This window comes from Amborella trichopoda, chromosome 12 (genome assembly GCF_054954075.1).
Source record: "Amborella trichopoda isolate Santa Cruz 75 chromosome 12, AtrichopodaSantaCruz75HAP2 v2.0, whole genome shotgun sequence".
Taxonomy (NCBI): Eukaryota; Viridiplantae; Streptophyta; class Magnoliopsida; order Amborellales; family Amborellaceae; genus Amborella; species Amborella trichopoda.
The window spans coordinates 30635938-30647365 of NC_142347.1; the positions used below are offsets into that span (position 1 = coordinate 30635938).

Consider the following 11428-nt stretch of genomic DNA (forward strand, 5'->3'; position numbering starts at 1 on the left):
TGAATGTCCCTACAACAAGTAACACAACGGCAGTGCAGGGGTCAGAACCCGAGGGCGAGCTTGTGATGGAACATGATGTAGACGACATGATGCCCTTAGAGCCCCCATTCATAACAACACATCTACGGGTTGACTTAGTTATGGGACAAGATTTCGAGACAGTTGTAGATTTACGTAATCACTTAGTTGATTACGCGATATATCATAATTTTGTGATGAAGTACCATAAAAATGATCAAGAAAAAGTGCATGCATACTGTAAAGGAGTACTGGATTGTACTTGGCGCGTGCGGTGCTCTAGAGTCGGACAGTCAAAATTCTTCAGGTTGGCAGGATTTATAAATGAGAACACGTGCAGGACCAATGGTCATGGCACATCAGCCATTGGCAAGAAGCTGATGGGTGTGCAAAAAGGATTAAACCTCAACTAAAAGGCTAGATGACGCACAAACCTAAAGATATTGCAAATGATATTCAGCGGGATCATGGGATCAAATTATTTTACATGCAAGCTTGGTGTGGCAAAGAAGGTGCAAGGGCAAAGATCCTAGGCTCAAAAGTGCAATCATATACTGAACTACCTCTCTATCTTGAGAAACTAAATGTCACTAACCCTGGAACTATATCAGTCATACAAACCAATAAGGATAGGAGATTTGAGTGTCTATTTCTTAGCTTTCGTTTATGTCCTCAATGGATTTCTGCATGGTTTTAGGCCACTGTTAGGGATGGGATGTTCTTGAAGGGAACATATATGAGGATCCTATTGGTAGCAATAGCCATAGATGCTAACGGTGGCACGTTTCCTGTTGCGATTGCAGTGGTAGAGAATGAGCACACTGAAAGTTGGATATGGTTCTTAGAGAGATTGAATTGGTCGTTTCTTCAGGAAGTAATAAATTTACCACATCTGACAATTCTTTGTGACCGTCAGAAGGGTTTGCAAATTGCAATTAGAACTATTTTCCCGGGATTGTATCCAAGTCATTGCATATGCCGTCTTGTAGACAATTTCAAGAGGAAATGGAAGACCAAAGTACTCCTAAATAACTGATGGAAAGCCGCACACACATTATCTAATGAAGGGTTCGATGAAGAGATGTTAAAAATTAAAGAGATAGATGAAGCGGCTTACATTTGAATAATAAATCAAGGTAAAGAATACTGGGCGAAGGCTTATTTTGAGGGCAAGACGTATGATCTTCTTACATCCAACATATCTGAGTCATTTAACAATTGGATTTTAGAGGAGCGTGAGATGCCTCTCATCCCTTTGTGCGAAAACTTAAGAATAAAGTTAGTGAAGAGATGGGCTGAACGTCGGTAGGAAGGTGAGTAGTGGGATGGTGTTCTAGTGCCTAAAGCACAAGAAGTTCTTAATGAATGGATTACACAGTCAAGGTTCGGGCATAATGTTATATGGGTCGTAGACAGAAAATATGAGATCAGTGAGGAGATAGCCATGTTGTAGATTTTGATGCTTGAACTTGTACTTGTAGAGTGTGGAGGAACAATGGGTTGTCGTGTACCCATGCAATTGGGGCTATGGATCACTGTCACCTCCATCCAATCCACTTTTGCTAGCCACATTTCAGAGTTCAAGCATAAAGGGCCACCTATGCGACTGAATTCCATCTTGTACCAGACTCAGTGCCTCTGACTGGAGTTTTTAATAGGACTGTATGTCCCCCAAATACCAAGCAACATCCAGGAAGGCCAAAGAAGTGGCGCAGGCGGACATAAGAGAAATCCACCAGGGGTTATGCATGGGGTTAAGCATGTAAACGTTGTGGTGAGGTAGGCCACAACAAGAGGAGCTACAGAGAACCCATCAGTACTCCACTGCCTCTGACATTCGGTGGAGCAAGAGCCTCTGGATCATCTTTTCAGCCTTCTACTTCTCAAGAAGTTAGAAAATGATGGGTGCAAAAGAGTTAAGAGACCCACAATGAAGAAAAGAAATGCCTTCCTTTCTCACTACTCTAATAAATAACCAATAAGGAAAAAAAAAAAAAAAAAGTAGCAATGAACCAGGGTAAACACCGCATAAAACCAGCCAAAAACCTTTCATGATACATAGCAAAAAACCAGCAAAAAAAAAAAACATGTAACCGGTAAGAAAAAAAATTATACCAAGAAAAAAAAATCATAACCTAAATAACCAAATAAATACTCTTGTTGTGCATTTGGGGGTTTTCTCATCTGAGCATAACCAAGAAAGAAGAAAAAATGAAAATCAAATATAAATGCTCTCCGTAGATTTAGCATTAATCTTCTTTGAACTTAATCAAGAAAAAAAAAAAAAAAGACATAAAAAATAAAATCCTTTTTGTAGATTTGGTGACCATGGGAGCTTACCAATAAATAAATAAATAAATAAAAAAAAAATTTCATTGTGGATTTAAATCACCCAAATCTCATTTTTAATCACAATCAAATTGAATTTTGAACATTCCTAAGTGAATCAAAGACTCCAATAATAAATTTCACACATTTTGGGGCTATTTTATACCCAAAATCTAATCCCCCAAATCTAATTTCCCCCCAAAAAAACATTTATGAGGAATACATGATTCGATTGTGGTTCAATTGTAATTTGAGAAGCTTGGGCTTCGGCTAGACCAAAGATCGAGCGAGAAAAGTGCAAGCTTGGGGTTGGGCTTAGCCAAGAGAGAGAAGAACATAGCTGTCCGATAGGGCATAGAAACGAAGTGGGGCAATTTTCGTTTAAAATGAGCCAAAGAGTTGCTCGGGATTTCTAACACCGGACAACTTTTCATTTAAACGCACAAAAACGCCTATCTGGTGTTTGGTTTACTGGACAGGGGGTAAATTGGGAAAAAATATGTCGCGGTGTGGGGGGGGGGAGGGGGTTTGCCACACGTTATTTGGGAACAACATGTTCCCATTTTATAATTGACCACCCCCCAGCCAATATTGCCCCTATGTAATTTTTTCTATGCAAAAATGATGTAGAATAAGCAAATCAATAAACAATTAAAATTTTTGAAAATTTTAAATTCCAACAAAAAAGAGTTTTCTTATAAATTTATCTAAATTTTAATAATTACAAAAAACTAGTTGCAAATACCCTGTTTGTGAAGTCAAAAGACTGGTCAAACTATTTGGAAGACCTTGGAGTTATATTCAACAAATTTCAAATGCACAAATTGAAAATGAATCCCCTGAAGTGCACCTTTCATATAAGATTGGGGAAGTTTCTCAATTTGTTGTTAGACATTAAGGCATTGTGATCGACCTTGTTAATAATAGGGCGATCAATTTGTTTTTAGACATTGAGGCATTGTGATCGGCCATGTTAATAATAGGGGGATCCAGGATACGTGCACTGCCATACCCCCCCTTTTCCCCCCCAAAAAAAAAAAAAACAAGAAAAAAAAAAAGAAGAAAAGAAACAGAAATTATGTGACCTTAAATCTCTCCAATGCAGATCTACAACTATATGAAGGTTTGTTTCAAATCATTTTAGGAAGATGCCAGTTATTCTCAATATTGATGAAGAAAGCTGTGCCTTTTTGTACATGATGAGGTATGTCAAGGCCGCTTAAAAGATCAGTGTATATTTGCTAAATCCTCCTATTTGGACACTAATACTAGGGAAGCAACTAATTTTACACGTGGCAAGCCGTGAAAAGGTCATTGGCCGCACTTTTAGTGCAAATGGCATGGAAGTGATGTATTATTGAGCCAAATGATAATTGGAGTGGAGTGCAAATGATCTCCAATCTCCAGATCATTTTTACAAAGCGAGTAAATATTGGCGATTATTTTCCCCCTATATACTCATCTCTTGAGAAGCCCTAAAATAACAAGGATGAGTGTGATGCAGGGCACAAAATGGAATATAAAATACATATATGTGAGTTGGATGTGTTCAGCGATTCGCAATTGATAGTCAGACAACTAAAATGGATTTACTAAGTTAGGAAATCAGAACTAATTCCCTGCTTTTTTATGAGCAAGAATAGCAACACATTTCTCATCTGCATATGATAGTCATGCCGATACATTGGCTAGGTTGAGTTCCAAATCAAAATCTAGGAAATATGGATCCTACCATTGGACAGGGAGCTAAATTATGATGTGGAATGTGATCTCCTTGCTACCATGATCATCTAGACCAGGAGGCCTTATGCATAGAAATTACTAGTGACGACTGATGCTGATCTTTGTTGTATTACATCCTTCATGGACGAATTTTATCAAAATCCGAAGGAGAGAAATGCTTTCATAGGCTCTACGACAGGTGCTTCTCATCTGCAGAGGCATATGATGATCTTATTTGGAATCCACATAGCCTTAGAGTTAAAGGGGAGACGTGCATTTGGAGTTCTATGTGATCGTTGCATACCATTAAGCGTAAAGGGAAAGTACTATAGGATGGCCCATGCTTTATAGGACAGAATGCTAGACAGTCAAAAACAACATATCCATAAGATGAACATAGTTGAAATAAGGATGTTGAGATGGATAGGTAGAAAGACAAAAAATGATATAATTTAGAATGAATACATACGAGAGAACTTAAGTGGGCAATAGATAAGGCAAAGTAGACTTAGGTGGGTTGGCTATGTGCAACATAAAATACAACACTGGTTAGGAGGTGAGATTTGCTTCAAATAGAAGGTTCTAAAAAAACAAAAGGAAAGCCCAAAAAGGATATGGAGTGAAAAAATATATGATGACTTTTAGTCTTACTGAGAGTATGACTATTGATAGAGAATAATGGAAGAATAAAATTCATATAACTTATCCCATATAATTGAGATAAGATTTGGATAGTGATAGCCTTAAATCTCAAATACGTCCTCATAAGCAAAGAGCTCACAAGATAAATAACGTGAAAGCCTTGTAGTACGGATAACATCCAAAATTTAATTGTTGCCACATGTTTGAATTCCCTACATGTGCAACTCTTTTTTTTTTTTCTTTTATGTTTTTTATATTTTTTTGTTGTTGTGGTGGATTTTTTTTTTTCCCGGGACGGTTGGGGGAGGGAGGGAGGGACGGTTGAGTGGTTTTCAAGTCACTATATCCTAAATCAAACAAAAGAGACGTTTAGGATAAAGGACCAAGAAGTCAATTCAATGGTTTTAAGGTGTTATCCCTTGGAGTGCGATGAAGGACGGCCGAAAGGTTCATCATGAATATATAAATCGAGTATAAGACATAAAGAGCCATGGTTGCCCGTGGTCAAGGTAGGCCGTGTAAAGGCCAGCCAGCCAGTTCTTGAAAGAAAATGATCTATTGACCTTCAGTTGATCTAAAACTTGGTGAAAGAGCATAGAAGAGCCTGAAACAAAATTTCTTAGTGTTTGAAGATCATTTAATATGAGAACAAAAAATTGGTCGAGGTTAAAGCATGTCAAGATACAGCCTAACGGCACACAATTCTAGAAAGCGACCTTCTAAGTGTCCAAATGGTCGGAAAATATTTTGCAAGAGTTAAGGAAAGTCTCAAAAAGAAAATATACAAAATTTGAGTTTAAGGTTTCTAATTATCATTATCATTATTATTATCCAAATCTTATCTCAATAATTTAAGTCTTCCCCATTCTTCCATTCTTCCCTATCAAAGGCCATAGATTTAATATAGTTTTAGAATACATGATAAGATGTGGCAACGTCTTATGCTCGTTGCCTACTTAACGCAACCTACTTCCTTTATCCAAGCTTGGAATGAGAAAAGTTGAAGATCTCTAATTACGAGAACAAAAAACTGGCCGCAGTTGAAATACCGCCCAACCACAACTAAATCTTGAAAAGGACCTTCCAAGTGTCCAAATGATCTAAAATTTCATACACAAGCTTAGGGAGGTCTCCAAACATAAATGCACAAAATTTCAATTGAGTACGAGGTTCTGACTAGGAGAACAAAACCAAGGCAAAACATAATCGGACCGAGGCATACAATCAAAACAGCCATTTTATAGCTCCATTAAGGCTGAAATATGGCGAATATGAATAATGTCTCAGGAACTCTCCATCTTACTCTTTAGTCAAATATCAGAATGAGCTACCTAACCGTAACCAATATCTAATTAGCCAAATAAAGGCCTTAATGACATTTTTTTTCTAGCAAAATTTGTTGGGCATGTGGAGGAATGTCTATAAAATTTGCTGACCAAATTTCGTATGATTTGAATACCATTTGAGGATTTTATGAGATCTGGCTCCTTGTCTCAGTAAGCAGCTCAATTGTGACGCAGAGTGAACACCGATTGGTGTTCGACAAAAGATCTTAATGAGATCATTTCGAGCTGAAATTTTGTAAGTAGTTAGATATGTGCCTCAAGAATCTACACTTAAAGTTTCATGCAATTTGGACACCCATAATATGTCCAATCTATATATATCCCTCAAGAATCTACAGTAAATTTCGAGCAATATGGATACAAATAATGGATCCAATTGAAGAGGTCAGTTACATGCACCTAACTGAAATCTGCCAAATACTACGCATCAAAACCATTCTTAATGAACTCATTTTAAGCTCAAATTTTATGGGATGACAAAGAAATGAATTGAGTTATTATTAAAATCATGTTTAGTTTAATACCATCAAACGAAATTAACTTTGTTTTAAAAAAATCTACGTACAGACTGTATTAAGAGGTCAATTACAAAATGAGATCACATTTATCCCAAATTACGGAAAGCATCCTTCCTTGCGGGTTTGTTTTTTCCAAATTACCCCCTAATACGAACACCATTTATACCGTGCAAAACAGCCAAAATAGAACAGCTCTCCTCAACTTCAATCCGCCATGAATGAGCCCTATCTCGGGCTCTTCTCCACCTGGACTGGTTCAAACTATTGCCAAAACTAGTATGGAGTTAGCTGCGATCCAATGGATGGAAGGGTCATTGATATAAACCTGAGAGGCGAATCAGAGGACCCTATCATTGTCAAAGCTGGAAGGCCAGGTCTAATGGCAGGTAAATTATCCTCTAAAATTTGTGCCCTGAATCGCCTCACTACACTGGTTTTAGTGGAGTGGAAAAACATTTCCAGCGAGATTCCTGCCGCATAACCTCTCTCCCCTTTTTCCGCACCCTTTATCTAGTCGGAAATCGGTTGTTTAGCAAAATTTCGGCTGAGATCGGGCAGCTCTCAAGGCTCGGGGTGTTGAATCTCGCCGACAATCAATTTACCAGCCATATTCCGACCCTATTGTCCTGATCCAATCCTTAGTGCACCTAGCCTTGAGCAATAACAAACTTTCTGGTCCACTTCCATCCGATTTTGGCCAGCTCAAGACGTTCAGTCTCACCTTACTAAACCCTTATCTCTCTTAACTCATATTCAAAAAAAGAAAAAGGGTTAGAAAGAGAGATCCACGATGTTTGGAGAGGGAGGGCATGTTGGTTTTGGAAATAGCTGATATTTTAAACACAGCCAGCTGGGGGGTGTCGTTATACTTTGAGACAGACATGATTTCATTTTATAATTGCCTTATATGGTCCACACGTAAATTTTTCTTTATTTTATCAGTCTCGCCATTAGGCTTTAATTGCAACCAATTTTAGCAGACCCCTCTAATGACCTCAGAATGAGCTCAAATTTGATCGGAGGATTGTTTTGGGGACCTAATCTCTGAATTTCATGAATTTTGGCACTTAACATAGGGGCGTTTGGCAATTGGAACCTAGAATCAGAATTAAAGAGAATCAACTCATCAGGAAGGCAAAAAATTGAGTACTTGGTAATGAAAAACACTCTGTTTGGTTAACCAGTCTAGAATTATGGGGATTTTGAAACTATACTTGGTTTAAGGTGAAATTTTGTAAATTTGGAGATTTGAAATTAGTCATTACGACCATTCATTAAAGTTTTCATTAATGAGATGGAATTGTTTGCTAAATGAATGAGATTTTTAAATTATAGCTCATCCAGGGTTCTAGCAAAATGGACGCTCAACACAACCTGAAAAGAAAGATATTTTGGGTAAGATGAGGGCGTGTCTAAATTATTTTTATTTTATTTATACATCAAATTGATCTAAAAATTTGGGCTTTTCATACATCAAAAAATATAAAAAATTTATTTGAAAAATATAACAATCAAAATACCCTCATACATTGTCAAGAGCAAATCAGAGTATTTCAATATTTTTATATTTTTTGTAAATTGGATTGAGCTAAACTTTTGCGCGTCTATGCTCTCTCCCTCCCCTCACGCAATTGCAAAAATCTAAAAATAATTTTAGAAAAAAAAAAATGACCAAAAATACCCCTAAAGCTCCACATTATAGATTGCCTCAAATATGGTTGACCTCAACCATCATATCTCGATTGGACGGTCCAAAACATTTTGAAGTATTTAAATTTTATTTTTTTGTAAAGATTGGACTGATCTGAAATATTGGGTGTCGCCTATACATCTAAATAACTCGCACCTATAAAAATATATATAAAAAAAAATTATTTTGTAAAAAATTAAATAACCATTTTGCCTCTAAAACTTTTGAGATGTAGTTTGGTCATTTTATTTTATTATGAATTATATTTTGATACTTTTTATAAAAAGTATCCAATAGGTGCACATACCGTCCAAACTTCATCTCGATCCTATTTAGAAAGAGCCGCTTAGAGAGTGACATATCTCTCAATTTTGACTCTTTAGAGAGGCTTTTAAGGTGCCATAATAAACCCTCATTTCTTAGGTAAATTGGCCGGACCGCATTTCTACAATATACAGTACTAAGGTAGTTGCATCTTGAAGATGGATGGAAATAGGTGGTCCATCTAAAAACAATTGAAACTAAAATAACAAATGTTTTTTTAATAGAATTATTATTTTAATTTTTAAAAATTATTTATTTGTTCATATTTATGATCTCCATGTTAGAGATTATATATTCTTAAAAATTAAGTCAAAAAATCCATCTTAAAAATAGATTTTCAAGATGTGACTCATTTCTACATAGACTCATAGAAACCGTGTCCCATTTCTTAAGCGGTTTGAGGTAGAAAATTTCAGGTTTTTGCAGCATGCCACTTAAATGGAGCCGATTTACAAATTCCAAGACTCTTCCACCAAATTCGGCTATTGCGAGATCATTAAAGGATCCTTTCAGGGAAAAGGTTTTTCATTTTTGTTACCAATTCAAAACTTTAGAATCCTCGGTTCATGGAGAAATTTGAATGTTCATGGCAATACCTAGAATCACCTTAGGCTAGGTACTTGGTTACATGTTCGACACTTAATTCTTAGTCTACGATCCAAACACTGTCACTATTTTTCTCGCTCCTACCTACTGCCTCTCTCCCCACACCCTAATAGTGCATCTCTCTTTCTCTCTCTCCCCACCGCCTCTGTCTCTCTCTCCCCACACCCACCTTTCTCTCTCTCTCTCAAATCTCTCTCTCCCCCCTCCCCCCACACATCTCTTCACTCTCTGTGTTTCTAACTTTTCATTTCTCCATGACAAAGGAGCAGATTTTCTACCCCTTTTGAAGAGAGGTAAGGTGAGGGATGGAGGGAAAGGGAGGGAGAGAAGGACAGTGAGATAGGAGGGACAGAGATGGAGGGACATAGAGAGTGTGCTTACCTGGTTGCAGAGAGAGTGAGACACAATACTAGGGACAGAGAATAAGGGGGTGCATATCCCCTTTTATCGATGGACCCGGTTTCTATGTGGAATGCGGGCCTCTTAATAAATTTATTTTTGAGATAAATTTTAAGACTTAATTTTTAAGAACATGTAATCTCTAACATGGAGATCGTGAATATGAAAAAATAAATATATTTTTCAAAAAACAAATAATAATTCTTGTAAAAAAACATTTGGACCGTTAGTTTCCATTGTTTTTTGATGGAACACCTACTTCCATCCATCTTTAAAATGGATGCTTTACACTTTCTGGACCACATGTAGAAATGCGGTCCAGCTCACATGAAACAATTTTCCTTTATTAATTTCTTGGGCGAATAGGCCCATTTTATTAAGTTGAGCAGTTTGCCTAGGTATTAGCCTTGGTACAAGTTTGAGGTTGAGTAACTTGGTCGAGTCCAAGTTGAATGGGCCGAGTCTCGACACACTGATTCATGGTTGTCCTCATGAACATATGACATAAAAGGATTGACTGAAGATTTCCAGGACATTAGAACTTTGGCTAATCATGGGATGGCTTTAAACCCACAGACTCGGAGATTTAAATCCACAACCCACAGATCAACATGGATTCTGGTGTGACCACTGCAAGTTTAAGGAGATGACTCATTTCTGTCGATCTCGAAGGGTTTCCTAAAGGGTTTTAAACCAATTTGAAGCTCTTTGGATGCCCCACTGCACTAGCAATGGATTGCAACTCGAAAGCTTCACATCTGAGAAGAAAATCGCTAGGTTTTTGCAGACTGCCATCTAAGAGCAACCAATTTTTTAGTAACTAAAAAACTTGCCATTTACACGGATTTTTCTTGAAGCCCTTCGGATGCTTCTAGCAGAGGATCAGGTCCATAAACTACATGTTTACAAGCAATCCATAAACCACATGTTTGGAAGCAATCTAGCTTAGAAAATCGATATTTTGAAGAGGATTTCTACTTAACCGTGGCTAAATTGCAACGTTTGAGTTTAAAATTCAAATATTTGAATTCAAATGGATAAAAATAGATACTGGATGGTTGCATCTTGATCTTAGGGATGAGGTTTGGATGGTAGGACATGCCCCCATCATCCAAATCAATCTCATCATTTCGAACAAACTAATCAAGCCATGTCGAAGGATTGTAATTTCAATTGAAAGGAACAAATCGTTCTTGAAGGGGACTTTGCCAAAACTACTCACAGAGCCTTCCCGAAAGATTCAATATTCATCACCTCAGAGAAGATCAAGATTAAGAACTTGTTGATTGCGAAGAGGATGAATTAGTTAGGTGTACTTGTGACCTATTCTGCAAGGTATAAAGATTTCAATGAGTTACAGCATTTATAACTGTACATTGCTTCTTTTCTTCGGTTCTGTAAAGCTTCAAAACTCAGACCAAGTCTGTTCCAATTGTATTGAAAATAGTTCTTCAATGTAAATGAAACAAGAGGAAGGTGTCTTGGACCTCTAACCCAGCTTATTAATGGAAAAGCCCGAACCTGATACGATTGCAAGTTTGATCTTCATTTATGTACTTTGTTGATTTTATTTGGTTCCTTGATTACATTTTTGGCTACTCCTAAAATAAGATATCATTACACTTCACTATATGATTTATTTTGATAATTAGATGCGGAGTCTTTTTTTCTTCTTTTTTTTGAAAAGAGTATATTTGCTTCATTAATATATCAGCACTATTACAACAGTGCATAATAAAACGAACAAGGAAAAAAGAAACTTAAAAGGAAAAGATCTTCCGAAATCAGCAATTCATCCATCAAAACCCCTAAATTAGCAAGACCATCAACCATCG

The 11428-nt window shown here is 37.0% G+C and overlaps 1 pseudogene; it reads left to right on the forward strand.

The window, feature by feature from the left end:
• The first annotated feature begins 439 nt into the window (after nt 1–439).
• On the forward strand, nt 440–7438 carry LOC148779520 (uncharacterized; annotated as a pseudogene).
• Nucleotides 7439–11428: the final 3990 nt, after the last annotated feature.